The sequence below is a fragment of the Xenopus laevis genome, chromosome 7S (genome assembly GCF_017654675.1).
Source record: "Xenopus laevis strain J_2021 chromosome 7S, Xenopus_laevis_v10.1, whole genome shotgun sequence".
Classification (NCBI taxonomy): Eukaryota; Metazoa; Chordata; class Amphibia; order Anura; family Pipidae; genus Xenopus; species Xenopus laevis.
Window position 1 is genome coordinate 33,071,066 of NC_054384.1, and position 6,000 is coordinate 33,077,065.

Below are 6,000 nucleotides of genomic sequence, written 5' to 3' on the forward strand. Positions count from 1 at the left end.
AGACAAGAGAATAGAGGTTGAGTGAGGAGAGTGAATAGAACTGAGAGTAGGCCCCTGGTCTAAGGTTTTTGGATGGGCCCTGTCCGACACAGACTGTAGTTGGTCTGTTTAATAGAAAGATAAATCAGGAACACAATAATATTTATACATTGATTTATTCATCTTTACTGTAACTCTAAAATCCCTGTGATTTAAAAAGCGTTACCCCCTCAGCAGGTTGCGGTATGAGAAAGATGAGAATGTTCATCCAAGGTGGGAGAGAGCATCACTGCAGACCTTCTATCAACAAGGAAGGATCTATTGCAGAGATTTCTCACACCTACTGTGGGTCCATCACTGGCGAGGGCACCCTGGGAGATGATACTGTGGCCAATGGAGAGGCTGATGAGATCTGTGAATATGGCGTTTCCTCACCAGCCGGAGCCAATTTCTCTAGAAATGTAATTACCCCCTATAATGTTCATATCCATAGAGGTTCATGGAATATCAAATTAGGGCTGGCACACTGTAAAGTCTTATGTTGGCAGTGAGGCCCAGGGGGCTCTGCGCTCTGCCAATGAGGCGAGTTGAGGCACTCGCCTCAGGCAGCAGTGCCCCCCTGTTTTATTCCCAACTGCTCTTTTAAGAGCACAAAGACTGGGGGACGCAATGCCATTCTGGGCCCCCCAGAGGAAGGTAAGGCAGCCAATACCATTTGATTTAAATTAAGGGTTTAAAGTATACGATGTTAAGTAAAGTATTCAGTGTTCACCCATTCAGTAACACAGTGCAGGCCATATGCAGCTCTATAAAGGGTCCATATTGGGGGCAGCTTATCACAGAATCAGACTGTAAACTTGAAATCTGTACCCAGCTGTATTATAAGGGGATTACATGTCACTAGAAATGAATAATAGTTTGGTTCTTATCCAGGGGTTTAACTATAGAGTAAGGAGACCCTGTGACTAATGGGGGCCCAGAGGTTTAGGGGACAGTGGTTTGTGGGGGACAGAGGTTTAGGGGGCATGGTGGGGTATTAATCAAAAATGGGTTCATGAAAATGCATTAGTGTGCCCTAAAATGATTGTGCTATGGGGCTCAGTAACTTCTAATTGCATCACTGTCCTGTATACTTTACTGAGTGGTAACTTTGGGGAGAGGGTATCTGTCACACTGGGAAGTACCATTTAGTACCAAGTGTTGTACCATATAATGTCCCTTTACACTAATGATCATTCTTTTTTCCCTCAGCGACAAGCGGAATGCGGGTCCCTCTCCGAGACTTATAAGGTGAGAAGAAAAGAGGGTAAAATACATGACTCAGTAACTGTAGGGGCTGCCTGAGCATGGAATCTGGTAGTAGGTTTGGTGATGCCTCCGCCCAGTTGTAAAACTCTCCCACTTGGCAGTTGCCTCTCTATTTCAAGTACCTTATTGCCAATCCTCCCCTCTTCCTTTGTCTGCCCCCCCAGGTAAGTGATACATTTTTTTGATACCCTGTGGCATATTATGTTATCAATAAAATTCCTCTTTTATTCTATTCTATTTTCCAGCCTCCTGATGGTCGGCTGACCAAGGTCGTTCTTCTCGGAGTGGGTGGAACTGGAGACGTGTATAAGGTAAGGGAAAAACCAATCACTAAATGGCAGGGGGAACTGGAAGTAACTTCCAAGTGCTAATGGCATGTTGTGGTCCCCGAATAGAATAGACAGTAAACTCTTGTTCCCAAAATGAATCTTGATATTTGCAGCTAATATTGAATGTCAGTTAAACCTTTTCTATCTGTATTACAGGGTCGCCACCATCGCAAAGGAGTGGAGGCTGTGAAGATAGCCAACATCAGCAGGGTAATGTATTTTTATAGTTCCATTCTCCATATCATTCCTATTTGTGTGGTCGACTGTGTGAGCTGAAGAGTTTCCCATTATCCCACTCCAGGATGAAGAGTCTGTTTGCCGGGAAATTAATTTTCTCCGGAAGTTCAGCGGCCACAAGAACGTCGCCGCTTTCCATGGAGCCTATTATAGTGCTCCACTTAATGAGTGCTCATCGGAGCTGCTGGAGGTAAGAAATTATTTGCTGTTTCACATTTATCCCTCTTGTGCCAAAGGGATCTCCATTAAAGGTAATAGAAGGCCTTGAATAATTTATTTCTATTTTTCTACTGCAGATTATCCTTGAATACTGTGGGGGCGGCTCCCTATATAACATGATTAATTCCACCGAAGGCCAATCCCTGAAAGAGACCTGGATTGGCTATGTATGCAAAGATGTGTTAAAGGTAAGGCCAGATTTGCTTTACATACACACACACACACATATAGATATATATATATACTTTTTGTAGATCATTATTATTATTGTTAATGCTTAGACCTATGTCTGTTATAGTCTTATAACATGAATCTCATTCCCCCCAGGCACTCAAGCACATCCACAAGAACAGGGCCGTGCACCGAGACATCAAGAGCCCGAACATAATGCTTACAGAGAAAGGGAAGGCTAAGCTGAGTGAGTAAAACAGTTATAAGATGACTTCTGTGAATATAGAGTCAGAGGGTTTCTTTCATAATACAGGTCTTTATGTTATTGCATTTAAAAATGAATTTTTCATTCATTTGTCATTTCAGTCGATTTTGGACTCTGCTGGGACCTGGACCCACAGACTGGAAAGTGCTATGAGAGTGAAGGCACTGTGCACTGGATGGCACCCGAGGCCATAAGGAGGAGAGGCAAACCAGTGGCGTATGACACCAAAGTATGTTGTACTCATGATACTTGGTGCACTTACCTTTCATTGTTACTTTACATTTTTCTCTAACCTCTCCCCTCCTGTCTGCACAAACGAGTGCTGCATTCAGTTAACGTCAATTTATGTTACAGAAGAGCTAAACTTGAAGCCATGGGGGCCAATTCTTCTGTGTTTTCCATTCATTGTATGTAGGCACTGGTGGAAAAGCCAACTGGGCAAGAAGTAGTTTACAAATACACTAACCAAATCTCTCCTTATAATTCTTTTTGGTGTCTTTTTTTCCAGTGTGACATCTGGTCGCTGGGGATTACTGCCATCGAAATGGCCGAGGGAGAAACACGTAAGTGACTCATAATTGTTGTGGGTCTTCTGCTGCTCCAATGAGTTAAATAATTGAATATCGTATACAGTATTTGTATGAATGGTCTAATATATATATATTTTTACTTTTAGCATATGCCGAGCAGTATCCAGTGTCAGACCTCATACTGAACAACGATGCACCGGAGCTTCAATCAAAGACCTGGTGAGTCCTTCCCAGCTCATGATGTGCTTGTGTGTAGTTACTGTGTAAAACCTCTCTGGGAATAATGATCTTTTTCTCACCTATATACTGCTCTCCACTAAATCCTCTACATACCTGAGTCTGCCATCACCACACACCTTGGGTACTAACTGTCCATGTAGCCATAGTTGAACTGGATACATTAAACAAGGCAATACCCTGCATTTATAGCTAAAACCCAAAGTCATTGCATTTTAATGTTTCATTAGATAAAGCTAAAAGCTGTTCTCATTTCATTTTTTTTACAGGTCACAGAATTTTGTGTCCTTTTTGAAGTGTTGTCTGGAAAAGGAACCATCAAAGAGGTGGAGCGCTGAAGAACTTCTGCAGCACCCGTTCATTACTGAATAGGGATGTCGCGGACTGTTCGCCCGCGAACTAATTCGCGCGAACATCGACCGTTCGCGTCCGCCAAATGTTCGCGAACGTTGCGCAACGTTCGCCAATTTGGGTTCGCCTTAGCTGGCGCTTTTTTTTGCCATTTCTCCCCCAGACCAGCAGATACATGGCAGCCAATCAGGAAGCTCTCCCTCCTGGACCACCCCCACACCCCCTGGACCACTCCCCTTCCATATATAAACTGAAGCCCTGCAGCGTTTTTTCATTCTGCCTGTGTGTGCTTGGAAGAGCTAGTGTAGGGAGAGAGCTGTTAGTGATTTGAGGGACAGTTGATAGTAACTTTGCTGGCTAGTAATCTACTTGATACTGCTCTGTATTGTAGGGACAGAAGTCTGCAGGGATTTGAGGGACATTTTAGGTTAGGTAGCTTTGCTGGCTAGTAATGCCACCTAGCTGTGTGAGCTTGTTCACATTCTGTCTAAATAATAACAATAATAATTCCGTGTCCGTAAACACCACCTGAGTGACGTTTTTCAAGCAGCAATAATATATTCCGTATCCACTGCTGTAGTAGTGTATACGTTGACCTTGCAGGCATTGTTTGCCCAGTGTTTAACCAAGTGCCACCTAGCTGTGTGAGCTTTTTCACATTCTGTGTCCAGAAACACCACCTGAGTGACGTAGTGTGATTTCTGCCCTTTACAGCACAGCACAGTGCTGTGTCAACAATGGATTTTTCAGATACATTTTTGCCCTTGATCCCCCTCTGGCATGCCACTGTCCAGGTCGTTGCACCCTTTAAACAACTTTAAAATCATTTTTCTGGCCAGAAATGTCTTTTCTAGCTTTTAAAATTCGCCTTCCCATTGAAGTCTATGGGGTTCGCGACGTTCGCGAACCGTTCGCATTTTTGTCCGGACGTTCGCGAACATGTTCGCGAACATTTTTTCCGACGTTCGCTACATCCCTATTACTGAACTGCCCCCAAAGAAGACCATTAGGGCTGAAATAAAGAAACACCTTCAGGTGCTGCAGAACCATCTGACCAAGAACGGTAAGTGAATCCATTATGTTAAGTTTAAATCCCCCCCCCCCTTTTGCACAACTTAAATCAGCACTAAATTGAGAAGCTGAAAAATGTGGTTGTATTATATTGGCACTAGGATTAATAAACATTTTAAGGGGGACTTAAAGGAAAAGGAAAGACTTTAGTTACTTTGGGGTGCCAAAAATTAGCCACCCCAAGTGATTGTATATACTTATCTTAAACCCCAGGCTGGTGCTCCTATCATCAGAAAACTGCACCGGCCCATGGTTTCAGGTCGGGCTTCCCTAAAATCGGTCGTTCGGCAAGAAGAATCGTTACGTCTATGGGGAGCTTTAGACAATTTGCATTTTTATTTTTGAATCATGCACATTTTATCCTGTAGCAATACTATGCAGCAATACACACTCACTAGCTTACATCTGTGCAGGTTTAACAGCATTTGCGTACATTTTGATTTTATCCAATAAATGAAACAAAAACAGGATATTCATTTTGGCTATTTCCTTACTGTGATTTTATTCATTTACACAGGATTGAAGGGAGCAGCTGTCTGGACCATGAAGAAGCTGCAGAGTGCTTGTTCCTTCTGCACTCACCAGACATTGCCAGAACAAAGCGTGGCTGAGCAAATGGCACTGGAGGGCTTTCCCTCTTACTGATTTTGTGGTGAATAACATCAATGCTCAAGATGAATCTCTTAAATAACATCCAAGGAGAAACATCCACAGGGAAAGGTAACATCTTCATTAAATATTCCTACATATTGGTCCTAGAGAGCTTTAGGACAATAGTTTCTCTGCCGGCAGACAAATCCCAATTTGGTCCCCTTCTACCCAGTGTGTGTATGCATTGACAGTAACTAAATCCACTTGTCACTGTGCACAAGAGGTGGATTTCTGCTAAAAAAAGTCGTATGCATTTTCCGATCAAAATCCTCTCCGTGAGCTAAGTGATAATTGGGTGCATACACACACCAGGCAGTGGTGGATAAATGAACCAGCCCTGGAAAAATAACTGATTAGCCATCTTTCCTTTCCTAGTCATCCTTGTAGACTTGGGGGCAAAATTATTAGTTAAATTAACAGAATTTATCAAGCTGTATATTTTTACACCATGCGAATGCCAGATTTTAAGCAAATATTTGACATTGCTTCTAGCGTTAAGAAAAAACGCGTAAAAAAATGTACACCGTTTTTTTACGCGGCAAAGCCGTGTGATGTAATATGGTCTATTATCCCGCTGCTTTTTACACAGCATAATAAATATGCTCCTTATACTTGCACATGTGCGGTAGACCAATATTTTCTGACTTTACTT